Source organism: Saccopteryx bilineata, chromosome 5, assembly GCF_036850765.1.
Source record: "Saccopteryx bilineata isolate mSacBil1 chromosome 5, mSacBil1_pri_phased_curated, whole genome shotgun sequence".
Classification (NCBI taxonomy): domain Eukaryota; kingdom Metazoa; phylum Chordata; class Mammalia; order Chiroptera; family Emballonuridae; genus Saccopteryx; species Saccopteryx bilineata.
In genome coordinates, this window is record NC_089494.1 from 193004507 (window position 1) to 193027839 (window position 23333).

The following is a 23333-nucleotide window of genomic DNA, read 5'->3' on the forward strand; positions in this document are numbered from 1 at the left end:
ATGGATGACACTAGCCCTGGACAGGTGGCAGAGTAAACATATTGTGTTAGACTCTGTCTCTGTCCCTGTGCATAAGCCTAACTATAGGGGGTCTCTGGGTTACGACACAGTTCTGTTACTAAGACAGTGACATAACCCGAATCCTGGTGTAAGTCAAAACACACCCTAGCCTAAGTCACTTACCAATCCTAACACAGTTGTAAAATCATCATCTAGAGAACATGAAAACACAAAAAAGCTACTGGAAAAGAAAAAGTACGTAAATATATTGTACTGCATATTCTCCCGCTATGTGCAACCAAACTAATTCACCCACGTAGTCTGTAAGTACGGACGCTAACCATGTAAGTTGAAACACTCACATCTCAATTTTTTGAAGTTTTTATGGGAGTGAGTGCCTTAAACTCAAAATGTCGTATGTTGAGACTGTCGTAACCTGAGGACCCCCATATTATCTACTTGCTAACAGCTGGACTCAGGAGTCTGAGTACTTACAGCATCCTAGAAAAATGAGAGGTTCTTAAAGCTGATCAATTCAGCATTATATGCTGAAACTCTATAGCTAAATTTTATTAAAATAAATCTAGGATGTTCCTGCTAAAACTAAACAAGTTCTCCTGTGCTCCCAGCAGGTAAAGGTCCTAAATTAGTTGGATATGACCAACTTAAGTACTGAAATGCCTTTAAAATGTGACTCTAAAGTTGCCATATAGAAATTTTTGTATTTCTTACTTAGAACCATAGCAAAAAAAGAGGGGGGTTAATTACTGAGGAGTTAGGGCCTTGTAATTACTGCAATGTTACAGATTTTGGCTCATAGAGCATGCAGTTCTGAAGAGGAAAAATACACTTACTTCTCTTGCAAATTGCAGGAAGTGGGCTCAGATGCTGGCATTGGAGATAATCCTCCCTGCTAACCAGCTCTATAGAAAATGTTGCTCCTTAAAGCTTTTGAAAATGAAGCCTTATGGGTGATGGTGCCCTGGGTAGAGTGTTGAGCATAATGCCAAGGACCCAAATTTGAAACCCCGTGGTCACCAGCTTGAGCTCTGGCTTATAAGCTTGAGCAAAGGCTTGCCAGCTTGAGTGGGGTCACTGGCTTGAATGTGCGATCATCAACATGATCCCAAGGTCCCTGGCTTAAGCTCAAAGGTCACTAGCTTGAAGCCCAAGGTCACTGGCTTGAACAAGGGGTCACTGGCTCAGCTTGAGTCCCCCCACTTCCATCAAGGCATACATAAAGAATCAATCAATGAAGAATTAAAGTGAAGCAACTATGAGTTGATGCTTCTCATCATTCTCTTTCCCTTCCTGTCTCTCTCTAAAAACAAAACCCTGACAACTTACTTTTATTAATAAAAATGTTTTATTAAACAAAACATATTTTGTTTAATAAATAAAATATTTTAATTTTATTATTAAATGATTATGTTACATATATTAATAAATTATTAATTAGTAAATTATTAATAAAATATTAAATGAATAAATGTTTCATTTAATAAATAAAATATAATTTTGTTTAATTATATAAAATAAAATATTAAGGTGACCTCTCCGTGTGGTGAAATGCAGGCTGAGCATTCCTCTAGCTTCACATCTAGTCAGAATTCACTGCTCCCAGTCTATTCATCAATTCAAAATAAATGTTCAAAGCATTTACGTGTGCACAGTGGTAGGGACTCTGTATCTGCCCTTAAGGCTCTAACTCTCTAGTATGGGATTAGTTAGTAAATAAGTAAACCATGGGGGAACCATGGTGCTATGAAAAGAACAACATGGTATAGAGGTAACTGTGAATTAATTCATGATGAATTATTTTAACATGAGACCTGAATGATAAAAAGAAGCCATTTATATGGTAGTGGAGGAGGAATCTTAAGAAATGGGATTCCAGGCAAGGAGGAACTTGGCTGGCTAAAAGAACTGAAGGGAACAATGCATGAATGGCTGGGACAACCATTGGGGACAGTGGAAGAAGAGGAAACTAGAGAAATAGATGGGAGGTGGTAAATCAGAGCCTAATAGGCTCTGGTAGGAAATCTGTTTTTTGGGGGTTTTTTCATTTTAATGAATTTATTGGGGTGACATTAGTTAATAAAATTATACAGGTTTCAGGTACACAATTCTATAACACATCATCTGTACACTGTATTGTATGTTCACCACCCCAAGTCAAGTACTCATCTATCACCCCTGTACCCTCCTTCACCTTCTTCCATTCCCCCAACCCCCAGGATTTTATTCTAAATGCAATGGAAAACCATAAAAGGCTTTTAACAGAAGAAGAACCTGATAAGATTGAAAATTTTAAAAGCCCACTTTCAATGAGAGGTGGTGAATGGGTTGGAGATAGGGACAAATAACCAAGAAGGACCACGGGGAGACCAGTTAGGGGTCAATTTTAGTAACCAGATAAGGGATGGTGATGACTGAAGTTAGAGCTATGATTAAAGAAATGGGAAGATGACTTTGAAAGTAAACTGCTTGAACTTTGTGATGGATTATATTTCAGAGAAAAGGATGGAAGGACCAACAATGACCCCCTAAAATTCTTATTTCAATATTTTGATGGATAATTGTTGATATTCAGTAGGACAGGAAAGTCTTGGAGAATCACAGGCTTTCGGGAGAATATCAAGAGTTTTTTTGGGGAGGACAGACTAACTGAGATGCCTGAGCAACTTCAAGCAAACTTGAAAAGTAGGCAGTTGTAGAGCCAGGGAAAAACTTCTGAAAAGAGGTTCGCTGTGATCAGGTTAATGTCTCTGCTTCTCCACATAGTTGCCAGGAGCCCCAGCTGCCCCCAAATGGGAAGAAGTGGTCATCAAGAGGAAACTTAATGTTTATTTAATCAAATCACATACACTGTTGCATTTGACTTGGTAACTCCAAGGTGAACTGTTGCCCAGTCAACTTTTTGTCCAGATAGTGAGCTGTATCTATGGCTACATCATCTGCTTCCTGCTTTGTTGTAAATAGAAAAGTTACCACAAGGTAGAATAATAGACAATATCAAAAATGGGAAGCATCTGGTATCAGTTGCTGCAATAGTGCAAGTAACACTGAGATGGGAAAATGATATTTAAAAATAAAAAAGTCAGAGAGAACAAAAATGTAAGATAAGAACGCATCTCTCCATTTTAGAAAGGATTTCAGTTGGTTGGCATGAAGAAGAAGGGAGTTCCAAGACTGTGTGATTGATAAGAGGTCAAGGCAATCAAGAAAAGTGTCACCTGGAACACTTCAGAACTCCCCAATGAACCAGACTCTCCTGTACTATGTTGATCTCTAGGGCCATCTGTACTGGTCTCCCCAAGCCACAATGCATCTTTTTTTCAGTAGGGCAATAAAGCGTATGAACAATTGATCAAAAAAGAACAACTTGGTGGTTTTAAATTTGCATTTGACTTATAGCTGAGTAGAACCAATGGGTTTTATTTTTCCATTGATTTGTGAGGGGAGGAAGAGAGAGAAAGAGAGAGAGAGAGAAGTGGAAGTCGTTATTCCACTTATGTCCTCACTGGTTGCCTCTTATATGTGCCCTAATCAGGGATGGAACACGTGCCTCGCACAAGGATGATGCTCTATCCCCTGAGTGACCCAGCCAGGGCCTCATTATGTTTCTTAACTCTTTCCATGACCCTATGTGGTCATCCCTTTTTTACCCATAAAAATTTTAAGAATTAAAGAGGTTGAGAAATGTGTCCAAGGTGATACATCTAATGAAGAACAGAAAAAGCATATAATCCAGGCTGATCTGATTTTTATGCAACAATGTTACTAGTGAGAATGGGTCTCAAATAAGTGAGCTGAACAAAGAATTGAAGAATAAGTAGGTCATTAATTAATGAATTTATTATGGTTTCTCATTTTAGTAAACAACTTTGTTTTAATATTAATATATAATTTCTACCTTCCACTCATTAAAAATATACCACAAATATCATTAAAATTTTACAAAAACCAAGTACAAAAAAAATCTGTCCAATGGGAAAAATACACAAGTCAAGGGACTACATAAATTCAAAGAGTACTTTAAGTGATAGCATGTTTCTGTGATACCTACATTGAAGGATAAAATGTATACATTGCTAAGTTTTAGGACTGCAGAAAATTTAACTTGTTTTTCAATAAATAAGGACTTCATAAGACGTAAGTAAAGAGGCTTTAAGATGATACCCCCAGGCAATTTATATTTCCCTTCAGTTGGTCTATTTGCCATCCTCTGAACATACCATATACTCTGATGTCTTTGCTTCTTGCTCAAACTATTTCTTTTCTCTACAGCGTCCATGGTTTCTTTTTTCTGTATAACTCTGTATACCAAAATCTCACTCATCCACATTGAGTCGAATCTATAATGTCTAACGCAACTTCTCCCATGAACATTCTACTAATAACAGAAATTAAAAATATTATTTTTTATACCTTTGTCTTGACTGTCTCCTCTAATTTGAAAGCTTCTTGAGAAGCTGAGTTTTATGCATCTTTGTGTCTCTCCCTTTTTGCTGGTCATAGCAGTATTGCTGTATAAAGTCACTCTGAATGCTGTTATAGGCACATTCTGGATTAAACCATTGTTCCTAGGGGAAATCCAGAGTTAAGTTCCCACAAGCCTCTGGATAGAACATTTCACCACGTGATCAATATACAATCTTGTTTTATGTGCCTTTCTGCTTAAAAAAAAACCAACATTATTTAATGTATATTGTTGACTCATTAACATTGAACTCATTAACAACCAACAATCATATAACTCATGCCTGAAAAAGTATCTAACATACACATTTTCTCCATAAGGCACATCGTAGCTTTTTTGAGGTTAGAAAAACTAGACAGTACTTCAGCAATACCATTGAAGGCCATTAGAAACAGAAAAATCACCCCAAAACACCCATAAAATGTAAAAACATGGCAGTAATTAAACCACAAAAGCACACTTGTTTACAGTATAAGAACAGAAGCAAGCCTGACCAGGCGGTTGTGCAGTAGATAGAGCGTTGGACTGGCATGCAGAGGACCCAGGTTCAAAACACCGAGGTCGCCTGCTTGAACACAGGATCACCAGTTTGAGAGCAGGGTCATTGGCTTGAGTGTGGGATTTTAGACATGACCCCACAGTAGCTGGCTTGAGCCCAAAGGTCACTGGCTTGAAGCCCAAGGTTGCTGGCATGAGCAAGGAGTCACTAGTTCTGCTGTAGCCCCCTGGTCAAAGCACGTGTGAGAAAGTAATCAGTGAATAACTAAGGAGCTGCAACAAAGAGTTACAATGAAGAATTGATGCTTCTCATCTCTCCCTTTCTGTCTGTCTGTCTCTATCTGTCCCTCTCTCTTTCTCTCTCTGTCTATGTCACAAAAAAATAAAAAGAAAAGAAAAAAAAGAAGAGCATTGCCTTGTTTGACTTCAGCTGAGAATGTGCATATAAGGTGACTCAACTTTTTGCCACTCTGGACATAAATTATAAATGACTGCAGGCTCTGGCGGTTGGCTTAGTGGTAGAATGTCCACATGGTATGTGGAAGTCCCAGATTCAATTCCCAGTCAGGGCACATATGAGAAGAAACCATTTACTTTTCCTCCCTGCCCCCTCCCCCTTCTCTCTCTCTCTTTCCTTTCTGCAGCTGTGGCTCCATTGATTCGAGCATGTTGGCCCTGGGTGCTGAGGATGGCTCTAAGAAGTCTGCCTGGGGCACTAAAAATAGCTCAGTTGTAAGCATAGCTCCAGATGAGCAGAGCATTGGCTCCAAGTGAGGGTTGCAGGGTGATTCCAGTTGGGGCACATGTGGGAGTCTGTCTCTCTATCTCCCCTGCCCTCACTTAAATAAAAAAATAATAAAATAAAATAAAAAACTGCAAAATACTATAAGTATTTATTTTGAGGGTTACAAATGCATTTTAGCAAGTAAGAAAATTCACAAATCTAGAACCAGAAATAATGAGAATTGACCATATTTATTTGTTGTATTATTGATCTCCTCTTCCTGATATTTAAGCTCTCTAACAGAGAAAACTTTTTGTTTACTCTTTTACTTTCTCCTCAGCATCTAGGCAGGCACTATCTACTAGAAATATAATGTGAGCCACTAATGTGAGCTACATATGTAATTATAAATGTTTCAGTAGACATGTTATAAAAAACGTTTAAAATTAATTTAAAAAGAAACATAATATGTTCATTTACCATAATATATCTATTTATTCATAATATATTCACTTACCATAATATGTCCAAAATATTATTTTAACATCTAATTAATATAAAAATATTAACATATTACTTTAAACTTTTGTTTATTTATTCCAAATCTTGGAAATCCAGTATTTATTTTATACAAGCACAGTTCAATTTGGACTACCTGCATTACAAATGTTCAATAGGCATACATGGTCAGTGGCTACCACATTACACAGCTCAGATCTAGAACAATGACTAGTACATAATGATTTCCTAATAACTATTACTGAGTGAATTTATTTATTGCCTTCTCTATCCCAGACACTGTACCACTATAGATACTTTAGATTACTTAATACATACAACCACCATTTTGTTAGCTATCATTACTCTTTTCACAGTTCAATGACTGAAATGCACTAACTTGCCCACAAGCACAAGGAATTCCAAAACAAAAACTTGAGTACCTAATTATATAACAAAATCCAGTATCCCCAAATATGTTTTCATTTAAAGATACTAATAAAATTTTACTTAAAATATGTTAACATATTAATTAAAAGATGTTTGATGATGGGAGAAACCACATGGTTCTAAAAGTATTTCAGGTCTGGCTAAATATATATAGTGCTTTTTTTTTCAGAGATAGAGAGAGAGTCAGAGAGAGGGATAGACAGGGACAGACAGACAGAAAGGGAGAGAGATGAGAAGCATCAATCATCAGTTTTTCCTTGTGACACCTTAGTTGTTCATTGATTGCTTTCTCATGTGCCTTGACTATGGGCCTCCAGCAAACCAAGTAACCCCTTGCTCAAGCCAGCGACCTTGGGTTCAAGCTGGTGAGCTTTGCTCAAATCAGATGAGCCCATGCTCAAGCTGGTGACCTCGGGGTCTCGAACCTGGGTCCTCCGCAATCCACTGCGACGCTCTATCCACTGCACCACCACCTGGTCAGGTTATAGTGCATATTTTAAGAACCAGAAAAAGCTTATTTGTTTATTTATTTATTTATTTTACCAAGGGGGGTGGACAAACAGCCTGGAAGGGAGAGAGATAAGAAGCATCAATTCTTCATTGTGGCATCTTAGTTGTTCATTGATTGCTTTCTCATACGTGTGCCTTGACAGGGGGGGCGGGGAGGGTGTCCTAGCAGAGCAAGTAATCCCCTTGCTCAAGCCAGTGACCTTGGACTCAAGTTGGTGAGCCTGCGCTCAAGCCAAATAGCCTGTGCTCAAGCCGATGACCTTGGGGTCTCGAACCTGGGTTCTCAGCATCTCAGGCCAACACTCTATCCATTGCACTCAGAGGTGGATTAAGGTCGGTTGAGGCCCTGGGCGCAGAGGAAAATATTGGGCCCCTAAGGGCCCACCCTTCATTAGAAAAAAGTGTAAAGTTGGGGTTTTGCGGGGCCCTTCAGAAGTCAGGGCCCAGGGCGCGCGTCCAGTGCGCCTGCCATTAAATCCGCCTCTGACTGTGCCACCGCCTGGTCAGGCAGGAAAAGCTAATTGATTGAGTCATTATACACCTGAGTGATTAAGCACACTGCTACCCAACAGCCTGTCAGTTGTTCGTGTAACTTGCCAGAGGCTCCCTGGGAAGGCTGGTAGCACCCCCGGCTAGGCATCAAAGCATGAAGCATCAGGCATCTCGCTGCTGTTACTGACAATCTGAAAAGTTTGACACCACTACTGGGAGCAATATCAAAAAGACATTTTTGTCTTTCAAAACTCACATAGCTCCCTTTGTTTTCATATTTTGTGGAAAAACTTTCGTTATTTTTCTTATCTATGAATCAAACATTCCTGCATTTTTACACAAAAATATGCTATAAAAATACTGTGTAACATCTATTTAATGATCACATAATAATCAATTAAAAACATTTACCTTCTTATAATTCTAAAAAATACTTAGGATGGCTTGATCAATTAATAAGAATGAACTATGACTGATTAACACAAACAAGTTATTTTTTCTGTTCTAATTCTGCTCATATAAGAATCTGCAAGATTAGCCAGCGGTTATTTGTGAGAGAGCAAAAAGTAGAGATAAGAGAAGGTAAATCAGTCAGAACAGTGTCCAATAACAAAGCTCACGTTGATTCTGGAAAAGTTGAAGAGCCCTGAGTATCAGAGTGAAAACTGCAAGTCATGTTCTCGGTAACCCCGAAGCCAGACTTTGGTTACAGATAATGTTGCACCATCATATCTCCTCAGCTTGCAATGTGTTATCCACACACTGGTACAGAAAGTAACCTACACACGCCCTTCAGTGGAGAGAGCACCAGAAGTCTGGACTCTGATGTGGGCAACCACAGACCTGCAAGTGTGGTCTCTGCACCTTATTTTTCTACAGTGAGAGAGCTTTTAAATTCTTTTTAATTTACTTATTCATTTTAGAGAAGAGAGACAGAGAGAGAGAAAGAGAGAAAGGGAGGAGGAGCAGGAAGCATCAATTCTCATAGGTGCCTTGACCAGGGTTTTGAACCGGTGACCTCAGCGTTCCAGGTCAACGCTTGATCCACTGCAACACCACAGGTCAGGCCGAGAGAGCTATTAAATAGAAAAATAGCCCTTTTTTTCCTACTCTACCTATTGTCACTGGGCTTTTTGGTTATTTAAAAATTTTTTATTTTATTTTTTATTTATTCATTATAGAGAAGAGAGAGAGAGAGAGAAGGGAGGAGGAGCAGGAAACATTAACTCCCACATGTGCCTTGACCAGGTAAGCCCAGGGCTTTGAACTGGCGACCTCAGCATTCCATGTTGACACTATCCACTGCACCACCACAGGTCAGGTTTGTTCTTTAAATAGTCTCTGAATGTGGGATTCCCACAAAATAAACCATTCAAGTGCACAGAGTTTCTAGAACTGAACCACATATTTCCATTAGAGTTTAACATATTCTAACGTGGTGAGAGGAAATGCCTGCATCTTCTCTAAGAGGGTCATTATGTTTGAAGGAAATTCACAAGAAACAAACAACTGGAGCTGCTTCTGTCTCCACACCGGTGTGAGAAGTATGCTTTCAATGTGATGGAATGGGGAAAAATTAATCCAATATCCACTGCCCATTGATTCTGCTGGTTTTGAAAGTCTTCAAATATGAAACTAAAACAAAATCTCATGAAAGCTGCTTTACAAATTCAAATTTTGTGTAGAGTAGCAGAAAAAAATACAATAATGTGACCCGAAGTTCAGTTGTTAATTTTAGTCAGGAAACAGAAAGTAGAACATAATCCCAACACAAGTAAGAAAATTACTCTTCCAAAGTCAAATAGTGAAGATGGAGAGGAAAGACAGACTAGCACGACCTGAGGACACACAGGTGGGGAACGAAAGTTCTTAGCTCTCAGCATGATCAGCTCTTAAATCTGCAGCAGCACTGGCTACTAAATTGCTAAATTGGCTACTCTACAGAAAGCTCAACCTGAATTCCCTCGTATGGAACAATGTTGATGATATTCCTCACTTGGTAATCTGTGTTCTCCTATTCCTCACCTCATAAGACCTTGCATAATATCGTTCCTAAGTCCTTTCTACCAAAGTTATTATGATCATTGTGATGGTTGATTTTATGTGTCAACCTGACTGGGCAGAGGAATGCCCAGAAAGCTGGAAAAACATTGTTTGTGGTTGTGTCTGTGAGGTTATTGTTGGAAGATAATTAAAATTTGAATCCACGGCCTCAGCCTGAGTAAAGATTATCCTCACCAATGAGGATGGGGATCACCCAATCTGATGAGGGCCTTAACAGAAAGATGAAGGAAGGGTAAACTAGGTATTTCTGCTTGAGCCAGGGCATCCATCTTCTCTTGCCCTTGGAAATCTATGCTCTTGGTTTTCCGACATCAAGTCTCAGATCAGGACTTACATCACCAGCTCCTCAATTCTCAGGCCTTCACACTTGGACTGAACCGCATCACTGGATTTTCTAGTTCTCCAGCTTGCAGACAACAGATTGTGGGACTTAGCTTCCGTAACCATGAGAACCAATTCTTATATTTCCTTTCATATCTATCTATCTGTCTATCTGTCTATCTATCTATCTATCTATCTATCCATCCATCCATCCTACAGATTCTGTTTCTTTGAAGAAACCTGACTAATATGGTCATTATGCATATAGCTGAGATTAGAGAAGCTGTGCTGTGAACATAAAATATAGTTTCTTCACAAAAAAACTTCCATTCATTTACTCACTCCTTTATTGAACACATATTTATTGAACTGTCTCCTATGTGCCAGGCACTGTTCTAGAGTCAAGCATGCAGTAATTTATGTATCTAACAAAACCTTTCATGTTCTGAAACTTTATTTCTAGTTGGGAAAGATAAATATTAAATAAAACCACATGTAAATAATATAATTTCAGAAAATTAAAAGCAGGGTAAATAGTTGGAGCCAGAATGTGAAAGCTTGAATATAGCCCAGACAGGTTAACATTATATTCCAATTTTTAGAAGTTTTGAGGTCCCCCAAAGTGCTGAAGCATAGAATAGGTCCATTTAATCTAACTGGTTCATGAATTCATGAATGTCTGTGCCAAGCCTAATAAAATGCTGACACAAATTAGCAGTAAGATTCATGGTAAAACTGATTTATGACAGTTGCAGGGAGGGGGAAAATGCATGGTAAGGGACTAGACAGTGACTGTGGTAGTTGTATTCTAAGTAAGGTGGTCAAGAAAGACTTCTGAAATATCAATACATGTACAGAAACCTGGGTGCAAAAATCTGAAGAAAAGATGTTATGAAGAGAAGGAAGAATCTGATCCAGATAGCATTTTGGGTATGCAGGAAACTGTAAGAAAGTCAGTGTGTTTAGAATACGGCGAGCAAAGGCATTCAGCCATAAGAGACAAAGGTAGAAGGTTGGCAGAAGCAGATCACATAGACCATGGTAAAAAAAAAAAAATTGGAGGTTATTCCAAATACAGTGGAATACCATTAAAAGGCATTAAACTGGGAATAAGTTGATGTGATTCAAAATTGTTAAACTCTTGAGAAGAAGATCACACAAAAGGAGGGCGTAATCAACAATCAGTTCTATTTCAGGGTGACACAGGCCCTGGAAGGAAAAGAAGTTTAAACAGGGAGTGGGCAGGTTGTACAAAAACAACAATAAGAAAGATTCAAGGACTATCTGACACTGGTGACACAGGTTAAGTTAAAGGACAATGTTACGGAACAGACATGCTTATGTAAACATGTGTAGTGGTCAGGGAAGATAATGGACTATCAACACGGTAGAGCCTGCTGCGTCTTGTCAAACCTACTGACCATTGCCCACTCCTGGTGCTTTATGTGAGAAGAAATGACACTTCCAAAAGAGACTAGAGAAACATCTTAGTAACTATGATAGCGTGGGTCAGAAACTGAAACGTTTATGTGGAAAGTACTGATTCTCTTGTTACCCTTTGCAGCAGCCATGGCAGCATTTCCTTGGATCTTTTCTCAAGAGAGCCTGCTGCCAGTTTCTCTGTTGATGCCATGCCTTCAGGGTCCACTGCAGAGGCCACACTCTCCCCAGGCAACCATCAGCCAATGACACACACAGTAGGGGCACTGGAGCTTGGCAAATTCTACCCATGTGGAAGTCCTCTGCTGAGCAATCTCCATTGGGATGGCTGAGATGTGCTCAGATGGGCCCCTCAGTCTGAACCTCTTTCTACCCAATCCTGCTCCCTTCACCTCTCCTTTTATAGGAGTCAGACTGGGATCTCCATCCAAAGTAATTAATCCTGTTCTCTCTCCTCTTTACCATCTTCAAAGCATTACTTCCCATAAATCCCTTGTATTCTTAACTCTATCTTGGCATCTACTTCTCCAAGGACCTGAACTGACACATACACTGACAAGCTTCCACTAAAAGTTGGAAATGGAGAAGAGAGAGAAGCATGTTTTCTGTGAGTAGAATGTGACCTCATGGTAAAGCGCCCATGTGCCCCGTCTTCAGCACCAGTATTTTGTTCTCTTTGACACAATTACAAGCCTTAGGAGTTCAGGAGCACGCAGCCAAATGTACTAGGAGATACAGCAGCTTCTAGAAAACGTGTTTGATGCATTCAGGGAGATATGAGAAGGCAGGGACTCTTATGGAAAGAAGGAGGAATCTACAAGGAGAGGAAGACTTAAAATGAAGACAATGATGAAAAAGAAACTGGAGAAAATAATACAAAAATTCTCAGATACAACAGCCAATCTTAAATCTGCATTGGCGACCATCAGAAAACAATGTCAAATGAGGATAACAAATAAAATGATACTAAGAACCAACTTCATAGGGAATATAAGAAGAGAAATAATAGAGATGTGGAGACTCAACCTATAAATTCTGGGTATTATTGAAGTGCAAATATAAACAGGTGGAAATATAACAATATTAAAAGAAAATTTTGCTAAACTAAACAAAAGCTATGAAAGGTATCATTGTTGTTTCATGAAACATTAATTTTAAAATGGATAAATGACATCAATTTTAAATAAAATGGTAACAAAAAAATTAGCAATTCTCTAACCAAAGGGAAAAAATGTTTAGTTACTAAGTCTCAAAAGTCAGGCTTATTTCAACCTACTTATCTGTAATATTGACAAAGATAAAGAAATTACCCTATTTGTCTTAATCATTCTACATTGCCCTTCTCAATTGTTTTCCTCAGTTGACAGCTTGCTAGCCACATTAAACTGAATGTAATGCCTTAATTTGCCATACTCAGACCCCAAAACAAGACCATTTGGATCCCCTCGTGATCTTCAGTGCTCCTTGGGATCCTTACTTTAAGAATTAGAAGACCACTCAGCTTCCCCAGGCCATGACATGACCCTGCAGCCCCTGAGCAGCCATATTTTCACCAAAGGTTACCCTGTTAGGTCACTGCTTCTCTTACCCCAAACATACCAGAATTAAAACACTAATAAGAAAATAGTCTCCTACCTTCTTTTTTGTTTCTTTCTTTCTTTTTTTTTTTAATTCAGTGAGAGGAGGGGAGGCAGAAACAGATTCCCATATGTTGCTCCACTGAGGATCCACCCAGCAAGCCCACTAGGGGACAGTGCTTTGCCTATCTGGGCTGTCACTCCATTGCTTAGCAACCAAGCTCTTCTTAGTGCCTGAAGTGGAGGCCATGGAGCCACCCTCAGCTCCCAGGCCAACTCACTCTAATCAAGCCATGTTTGCAGGAGGGGAAGAGAGAGAGAGAGAGAGAGAGAGAGAGAGAGAGAGAAGGGGGAGGAAGAGGTGTGGAAAAGCAGATGGGCACTTCTTTTGTGTGCCCTGACCGGGAATTGAGCCCGGGACATCCATACACCAGGCAGATGCTCTACCACTGAGCCAACCAGCCAGGGCCACTGTTTTCTATAAAAAACAAATAATATTAATATATTTAGTAGACTCCAAATTTTAAAAAATAATCAAAAAAGAAAATTAGATAACTAAAAAAAATACATGTAATGGCTAATTGTCACATAAACTACAATCGTTCTTAGTAGTAATTATATAATCTTACATTATGTGGCTATTGTGTTTTTTATCATTTTTAATGATGAAAAGGAATATGTTATATATTCTCAAAGCTGTTCTTGAAAGTGGATTTTGTGGCAAAATTGTTGGAATTAATTTGGTCTCATTTATCAACATTTCACTTAATAATTTTACTCCTAGCAATCACATCTAGTAAAATAATATGAAATACAAGTTAATATGTAGACATAAAGATGGTCATTGTTGAGTTGTCATAGTAAAATAAAAAATAAAAACAATATCAACATCCAAAATAAAGAAGACTAAGTAATTGGTTACCCATAATTATAATGGAGTACTGTGCAGCCTTTAAAATACTATTCACAAGAAATTTAAATAATAAGAAAAATGATTAAAAGTATAATATGATATTAAGAGAGATAGCAGAACATAAAGCTACTTAGCTAACTATGTATATGTAGGTGGGTGTGTTTGCATATACATATATATGTGCATTTTATCAGTGATCATTGTTAGTCTTACCTATAGAAAAAATACACCAGAATCTCATCTAGTGTAGAAACACAATAGACTTTCTTATTTACAAATTCTTATGATATTTTGTACTCTCAAATTATTTTAAAAGAAGAACGTCCTCATTCCATAATTGAAATTTTATATTTCCACTTATTTTCTTCATAAGGTTCTAGGCTATTCCTAAAAGGATAATACTGAGAAAGTGCTTATAAACTAGAGGTTGTAGATTGGTTGGTTACCTATAGGTTCAATTTAGACTACCGATCTGGTTTTGTTTGGCCTATGGTGTTTTGCAACTTGATTAGCTGCCAGTATCAAAATGTAGAGAATTTCATATAAAAATTTAGACATCTGGCCTACTAGAAAAGCAAAAGATTTCATAATGCCCAAGTTCCCAAGGGACGAAAATAGCTGGAGCTTAACAGCAGCTGGTCCTCTGAGGTGGGGCATGGACTTTCCTTACCCAGCCAGCTTCTCCCATCACATTACTTGTTTCATTCTCATCAGCATTTGACTTTGCTAGGAATACTTTGGAGATGTAAAGTTTTATTAAAACCAGAGTACTCGTCACAGTGAATGCCACCTCCCAGCCCCAGAGCAGGGAGCTCGGTTGTTTGGCAGCCTGGAATGGGAAAACAATGCCCTTAACTGCTGTGCCGTGGAGCAGGTGCACTCTGCCCACTTCAGGACTTCCAAGCTGCTCTGCCATCTGGCTCTCCTCTCTCAGTCAGTGTTTGTTATACCTCATCAACGTCTCGTCCCTTCTCATCTGTGCTAAGTCACTGACGTCATGGCTGAATTCTGTCACTCGGCTTCTTTTACATCTTTACATTCTCAATTTTTTATTTCATAGCTTCCAATTCTTTCTGAAATGCTTTTTGATTTTTACATAAATAGACTTTCATGTATTGATATTTTTATATTTATATGTATATTTATATTTTTATATAATTGGACTTTTGTAGACCTCCCCCAGCCCATTGACAAACTTTTTCTTTTATACTAGCCTGTCCAATTACAGATGACTTATTCATTCATTCTACAAATAATAACCCAGCATTAGGAAATAGCAGTGAACAGACAAAGAAGCCCCTATTGCTCCCACCTCTGGTCAGGTTCTATTTTAGTGAGAGGTAGACAAAGATTGAACAAATAATATCTTTTCAGAGAGTGATACACACTATAAAAACAAAATAAAACAACATGATATGATAACAACTAATGGGCCATTCTATATTGACTACATAAAGACGATTCCTCTGAGATAGTGTGACCTTTGAGCTGAATGACAAGAAGCAGTAAGTCAGAAGAACTGGGAGGAGCATATTAGTGTAGGATGAGGGAAGAGCTGTTACAAAGGCAATAAAGTGGGAAGACGCCTACCAAGGCAGAGTAGCAGAAAAACAAGGTGGGCAAGGCCAATTCAGTTCAAGAATGTGGAGCCTTACAGGCACAGCTAAAGGATTTAGATTTTCTTCTAAATGCAATGGGAAGCCTCAGAGAGTTTTCATGGAAGCCATTTAAAGAGGCCATTCAAGAGGTTGTTTGCAATAGTCCAGTGGAAGATAATGGTGATTTGGAGCAGGGTACTAGTAATAAGATTCATAAAGTTATCTTTAGATTTTTCTCAATTATAGTCACTTTTTCTGGGTCCTCTGATGCTGTTTATTTGCTACTAAAGAGTGTATAATTAGCCTAAAAGTCAGAAACTTATGGAGGACTGGGTTTTTGAATAACTCATGTTTTACTGTACTACTAATACTCTGGTTTCTCTTCAGCTCGCATAAATCTTTCGCCTTTTTACTGTACTTGAAGGAATAAACTATTGAATTTCCTTGACTTTAATATGTCATTTATTGAACATGCACCATTATTTTTATGTGCTGCTAAAAAATAAATGTTTCCAATTAAAAAATGACACAAGGCTTCCTTATTACATAGAAACTTTGTTTCACACTTATTAAAAGAGGCCTTTCAGTATTATTTGGACATGAATTTTTTTAAAGAATAAAATTTCATTATAAAGCTAAAGCATATTGTATTCTTTTTGAAGACACATTAAACTGCAATTAAAACCAATGTTATTATATCAATAATACATATAACTCAACAGAATTGGCCATGACAATATGTAAAGCTAGTTTTATATTTTTGTATTTAAAGCCAATGACAAGTTTGTCCTAACTGTCCCCTGGCAAACAACAGTTGGAAGACACTATTATTTGTAAAACACACCCTGATTCTAGATATATTAAAATATGCATCTTAAAACTGATGATGTAAAATAATAACAGGAAATTCTCTTAGTAAACAAAAAATATAAATAGGTCTAAAGTTCAACCTCTTTATTTATCACTGCGTTATTCTGCAGTTTATAATCAGACAACTCAGAAAACATTCATCTACCACAGATTTCACATACACACACATACACACACACACACACACGAGTTATACAGGGTGAGCAAAAATAGGTTTACAGTTGAGTATGTGAAACAGTTTATTCTGGTATTACTATTTATTAATTATTGTGTTATTTATTTGTATTATAATTGTAAACATACTTTTACCTACCCCGTATGTATGCCCATGTACAAACATATTTATATCATAATTTAAAGGGTTCTAATAAATGTGAGGGTAGATTGAAAAATCAATATTTCTTCTTCCTCACTTAGTTCAGTATCCAGCTGAGCACCTAGGTCAATATTTCATTCCATCATTTCTCTTTGCATATGTTCTATTTTAAAACTGTTCAGGCTCCTCAGCTAAGTTCCCCACTCTGTCACAAGCTTCAGCATGGAGGACAGATGGCCCCAGGCAGAGTCTTGATGTTCCTCATCCTTTAGATCACTCTCAAGCCTGGTAATATGTATAACACATTATCTGAAGTGGGCCAGAACTGACACCACTTTTCTCAGACCTCCACTTACTTTTGGAAAACAAGCCTCCTTAACTGCCAAAGAATTCAAAGTTTGCATGGGACTCAGAGGCCTGCATATTAAGAGTGCAAGTCTCTCCACTCCTAGAGAACAGCAGTAGGACCGTCAGTCTGGTCTGTGAGTTCAGGGATAAAGAAGGCAGTACAGAAGAAACACAAGAGTTATGGAAAGAGAAATGAAATTGGAAAAAAAAAAAAACAATTTTGGGCCTTGGCCAGTTGGCTCAGTGGTAGAGCGTTGGTCTGGCGTGCAGGAGTCCCAGGTTTGATTCCCGGCCAGGGCACACAGGAGAAGCACCCATCTGCTTCTCCACCCCTCCCCCTCTGCTTCCTCTCTGTCTCTCTCTTCCCCTCCCGCAGCCAAGGCTCCATTGGAGCAAAGTTGGCCCAGGCACTGAGGATGGCTCTATGCCTCAGGTGCTAGAATGGCTCTGGTTGCAACAGAGCAATGCCCCAGATGGGCAGAGCATCGCCGCCTGGTGGGGGTGCTGGGTGGATCCCGGTCGGGCGCATGTGGGAGTCTGTCTGACTGCCTCCCCGTTTCCAACTTCAGAAAAATACAAAAAAGAAAAGAAAAGAAAAAACAATTTTGGGTGCTCGTGAGGCTTACCTTTGTCACTCCCAACCCCTGGATCCTGTGAGGTTTTCTCTCTGGGAAGAAAAGATGTGGTTAAAAAAAGTTAGCACTAGTTTCCCAAGCAAGGCTTCTCTTAGTTTTTTGTCTGTTTATTTTGGGAAGGGATTCCTCCAAAAGAGCTAGACATAAAATAAGGGGAAACTTTTTCCTGCTTATGAAAGAGACATTAGTTGAACAAAAGAGACCCATAGGTGGTCAGCAAGAAGTTCTACAAGAGCCAACTCAGTGTGACAGGGAACACTGGTGTGTGCTGAGGGTGGAGTTGTGCCCTCCTCATGGAGGTGCTCAAGTCCTTACCTTTCACCTGTGATTGTGACCTTATTTTGAAAGAGCTTTTGAAATATAATAAAATTGAAATCATACTGGATTAGGATAGGCCTTAATTTAATAACTAGTGTCCTTTTAAGAAGAAACCAATTTGCACATGAAACAGGGGATTATACCATGTGACTATAGAGGCAGAGATAAGAGAGATGCCTCTATAAGTACAGGGCCAACAGTTGCCAGCAACCACCAGAAGTTAGTGCCTTCAGAAAGAACATGGCCCTGCTAACACCTTGATTTTTCACTATAGACTCCAGAATGGGGAAGTAATAAATCTCTGCTGTCTTTCAAGCGTGTGGTGATTTGTGATGGCAACCCTAGGGAACTAGTACAGAATGTAAGGGAAGCTCTTTATCCAGAGTGAGAAGTTTCGCAGGAGCTCGGGCAGCACCAACAAGACTTGCTCTGTACAGAGTCGATCCCTTCTGTAAGGCAGCAGTCCTGCCATTGTGGTGCAGAGCTGGGGGCAGCCCATGGGCAGAGCTACCCTAGAGGGGCAAACCTACAGCAAATGTGGGGCAGCAAAGTTGCAAAGTGACGGGGAATATTTTAATACATGATTAATGACTTCTAACTTCTCATCACCCCAAAGAGGACTTTGTGGACCACCTTTTTAACTTACTTTCTTCCCTTTACCACATTAGTATTTATTTTAGTACCTGAGTTTTTACTTAGTAAGCCCCAAATTGTGATATATTTTTTTTCTTTCTCTCTTCTTCTAGACTATAAATTCTACAAGGGCAAATGTCAGCTAGGTCTTGTCCATTATTGATCTCCAACACATAAGAAAATACCTGCAAATTAGTATGTGCTCTAAAAGTATTTTCTTTTCTTTTTTTAAGAACTAGAGATGGATTATGCCTTCCCCAAAGAATTGACGCTTGCTTGCCTATGAACAGAATGTACAATATTAGGAATAGGCATTGTTACCATTGACCATAATGCAGTTTTTTGCAAGTTAGTCGGAGACAAATTGGTCACAGGGGACTGTGGCTGCTGGAGACTGAGGGAGAGGACAGAGGACAGGCTGTAGGCACCAGGTCAAGTGGCACCCTGTCCTCCTGGGATCAGGATCCTCCACTCAGCAGGAAGAGATATCACTCGCTCCATAGTCTTGCCTCCTGAGTTCCCGAAGGGATCCTGTCACGTGGAGATTGCTGTAACTTGCTTAGGTGAGTTACTCTTTAGAGGTTGTTTCTTAGGCTCTGTGTCTTTCTTTCTCCTCATAGTACCTGTACATTTTTCAAAAGATTTTTTTGAATGAATGGGTAAATAAATGAAGACATCTATCCTCTTGAAGCTCTGAGAGTTAAAAAAGAAAGGACAGCACTTCTATCCTATGTCATGGCAGGGGTAGTGCAATATAACTCACAATATAATGGAGTCTAGAGGATTTGGGCTAATGCTGCTCAAGTCCACAATGCTCCAACCATTCCTGGAATCCAAGTTACTCTGACAACAGGCTTTCAAAAGGATGTGTACAAAGTGGATCATGGATAGAAGTGACCTCTAAGACAGAATGATGTTGTGGGATGCCATAAAGAAAAGGGAAAGTTGCCTGACCAGGTGGTGGTGCAGTGGATAGAGTGTTGGACTGGGACACAAAGTACCCCAGTTCAAAACCCCAAGGTTGCCATCTTGAGCGCAGGCTCCCTAGCTTGAGCGCAGGGTTGATGGCTTGTGCGTGGGATCATAAACATGACCTCATGGTTGCTGGATTGAGCCCAAAGGTCACTGGTATGAAGCCCAAGGTTGCTGGCTTGAGCCCAAGATCACTGACTTGAGCAAGGGGTCACTCGCACTGCTGTAGCCCCCCCCCCCATCAAGGCACATATGAGAAAGCAATCAATGAACAACTAAGGTGCCACAACAAAGAATTGATGCTTCTCATCTCTCTCTCTTCCTCTCTGTCTGTCCCTATCTGTCCTCTCTGTCTCTCTCTGTCACTCTCTCTCTCTCACACACACACACACACACACACAAACACACACACAAAATGGAACCTGGAGTGTCTTTTTTTTTACTTTTATCACATTTTTTTAATATTAGAGTTTTGTATCAGTTAACAGCTTTTTTAATATTTTTCTACGCCTACACTTATAAAAACTTGATTATTTGCCTCTAGTAATGCAATTTTAATGGAGTTTTTTTGCAGTGTGTTGTTTTCTTGCCAAACACGTTATGAGGTACTTACAAAGCAGGTTTATATTAGGGAGGACACATTGAGATCAGGAAGTAATCCATTTAATAAATGAAGCTACACTGTAGTTTAATGACTTACGACCATAGCTTAGTAGTATTAAGTGGGGCTGGGATTAGAATTTGTATCTGCAGATCCACTAAACAGCTCAAAGATTACTTGCTTGCAGAGGAGGGAGTTTGGTATACTGATTTGCCAATTGGAAGGGCTCACAAAAATGATAAAAGTCTCAGGAAAGAATGGCAATAAATTTTAATTTACCAATTTTAAGATAGCTCATCCGGAGGATCTTGAAAGTAAACCTGGGTCTTGGCAAAAAGTAAAACCAAGCTGTTCTGAGAAATGATGAAATTTCATCTAACACAAACCAGAATAACAGAATAAAAATGACAAATGTTCTAATTATCTTGAAATAAAAAAATAGTACATTGTAGGAATGTCATAAATTTAGGATCCCTTCTTCGTCAACATCCACATTTTATTACTCGGATAAAGTAGAGCTTATATAACCACACACGGCTTGGTGGAGAGAAAACTGTAGAAATAAGTATAATGTTACTTGAAAGTTTTGACATTTCAAGCTGGCTGTAAATGCAAATCCTTGCTGGGCTTTCTCTGCATGTTTTTGTTCCCATTTAATTGGGAGGGACAGAAATCCTCTTCACTAAGACATGTTTGTATGGTGCACAATGGTGCACAGTGCCTTACTCATAGGCAGGGAGAGATATGTGGTAGGCAAAAGAGGGTGATGGAAAGAAAATATGTAAGGAGCCATCTACAAAGTTTTCACTTATCAAAAATGTTAAATCATGAATCATATCATAGAGATCTTTTCACTTTAAACAGAAGTCCCCCAGATTATTAACTGATTTTAACTTTTTTAAGTGCTATCAATAGCGAATCATTTCCCTAATAGAGACACCCCCTCACTGCTGATTTTAACAGCCACCATGAAACAATTGTGATGTCACTCCTACCTGTCAGCTAAAGCCACAGCCTCCATTATCTGATTAGTACATTTCAAACAAGATTAAAATTTAGAAATTCAGTGAAAATGATTTATCACATAGAAACAATGCTGAACAGAAGTGAAGTGCCTGCAGCAGTTACTGTAGCTTTCTAGTAATAACCACAATAAGGCTCATGCCACTGGCACACAAAAGGTTATTTTGTTGTCGTCATTTCCTAAGTGAGTTCCTAAGCTATTTATGATTCTCATGGGGACACACAGTAAAACTTTGGAGTTGACACGATAACTGATAAGACTGCTGAGTCATATTTGTGTTTATTTCAAAAGCAATTATAATGATTTATGCTTAGGAAGAAAATATAATAAAGAGTGACTCTCCCAGCTTTCCATTCCTCACAATGATAAATTTTAATTGCTTCTTTTATTGTGATTCAAAATGCATTGAAAGGACAGACATATTTTCTCAAACCTCTGTGTACATATCAAAATCTAAAATAACATGTTAAAATATACTCCGAGGCAGATCTTTGTTCTGAATACACAATTTAATAATGCTATTAGGTCAAGTTCATTAGCTAACCACCAGCTCAGAAGCAAGAACTTTAGTTGTCAAAAGTAGATATTCTTCTTATGTAAATATATATTAACTATTAGGTCTATCTATTTAAATTTGTGTTTGGATTAAAAATGATTAAAATTAAAAACATTCATTTTGCTTGAGTCATTATATTTGATGTAGCAGAAAAATAGGTTTTTAAAATACAATTCATTCATTTACAGAATATTATTGAGTGACTGCTATCTCTCAGAAATTGTTCTACTTATACTATTAAGGAAGAAAATATAAACACCCTTGAGAAATTCAAGAGTCTACAAAAGAAATGAGAAATTCTAGAAAAGATGAATATATGTTGTCCCATAGGACAAAACTGTAAATAAAATAGAAGAGAAACTATTGAATATAGGCTGAAAATGGAACTAATTACCTCAAGTCTCCATTACATTAGAGGTGCTGCTGCAGACCTACTCTTCCAAGAAATCTCAATGTTAACTGACGTCTTAGTCAGCTTGGGCTGCCATAACAAAATACCACCGACTAGCTGGCTTAAAAAAAAGAGAAAGAAATTTATCTCTCACAGTTCTAGAAGCTTGGAAGTCCAACTTCGAGGCGTTGCAAAGTTTGGCTTTATTCTGAAGCCTCTTTTTTTTCTCCCCTCCCCTCCCCCTACCTGCTATAGGCAGCTACCTTCTTGCTGCATCTTCACATAGTGGAAAAAGAAAGTTCCAATGTCTTTTCCTCATTTTATAATGGCACTAATCCCATTATGGGGCTTCTACAGTTTTGACCTTATCTAAACCTAATTACCTCCCGAAGACCCTACCTCCTAATACCATCATATTAGGGATTAAGACTTAATTATATGAATTTAGATGAGACATACACATTCAGTTTATAATAATTGGTCCAACATACGGGCATTAGAAGTTAGAAGAGGATAACAAAAATACTGTATTAAAATTTAAAAAGCTAAAAATAGTTTTTTTCAACTTTTGGAAGATAGATGATATCTGGAGAATTTGTGGCAAAACAATGTACTATAATAGTAAGTTTAAAAGAATAAGTGGAAATTCTTGGAACATTTACCTAAATACTTTGGAGAAATAAGCCTGATTTTGAGAAAAAGTGATTTTAATCATTCAATAGTAAAAATACTTATTATTCTAAGTCTTATGAAAAATACAGTCAAATATATGACATGATTTTTCAGTGCAGGGAACTTCTCATTTGCATCTAATCATAGCATACATCACAATACAAATGATGTATCAATCAGTTCTAAATTGTTGGTCAACACTTTTGTTTCAAGATGTCTGGCTTTATCTTTCCTCCTTCAAAAAATCACTTTGAAATGACATTTTAATAAAACCCTCAGCCATCCTGTCGATCCAGGAGCTGTGTCATCAGCACAACAGAACAGGAGGGTGTTTCTGATGACAATAAACTGACAAAAGAAGGCAAAAAAGCTGAATCATGAAATAACACTAACTTCAAAGAATGGGTCCTAGAAAAAGTGACTTGTGGT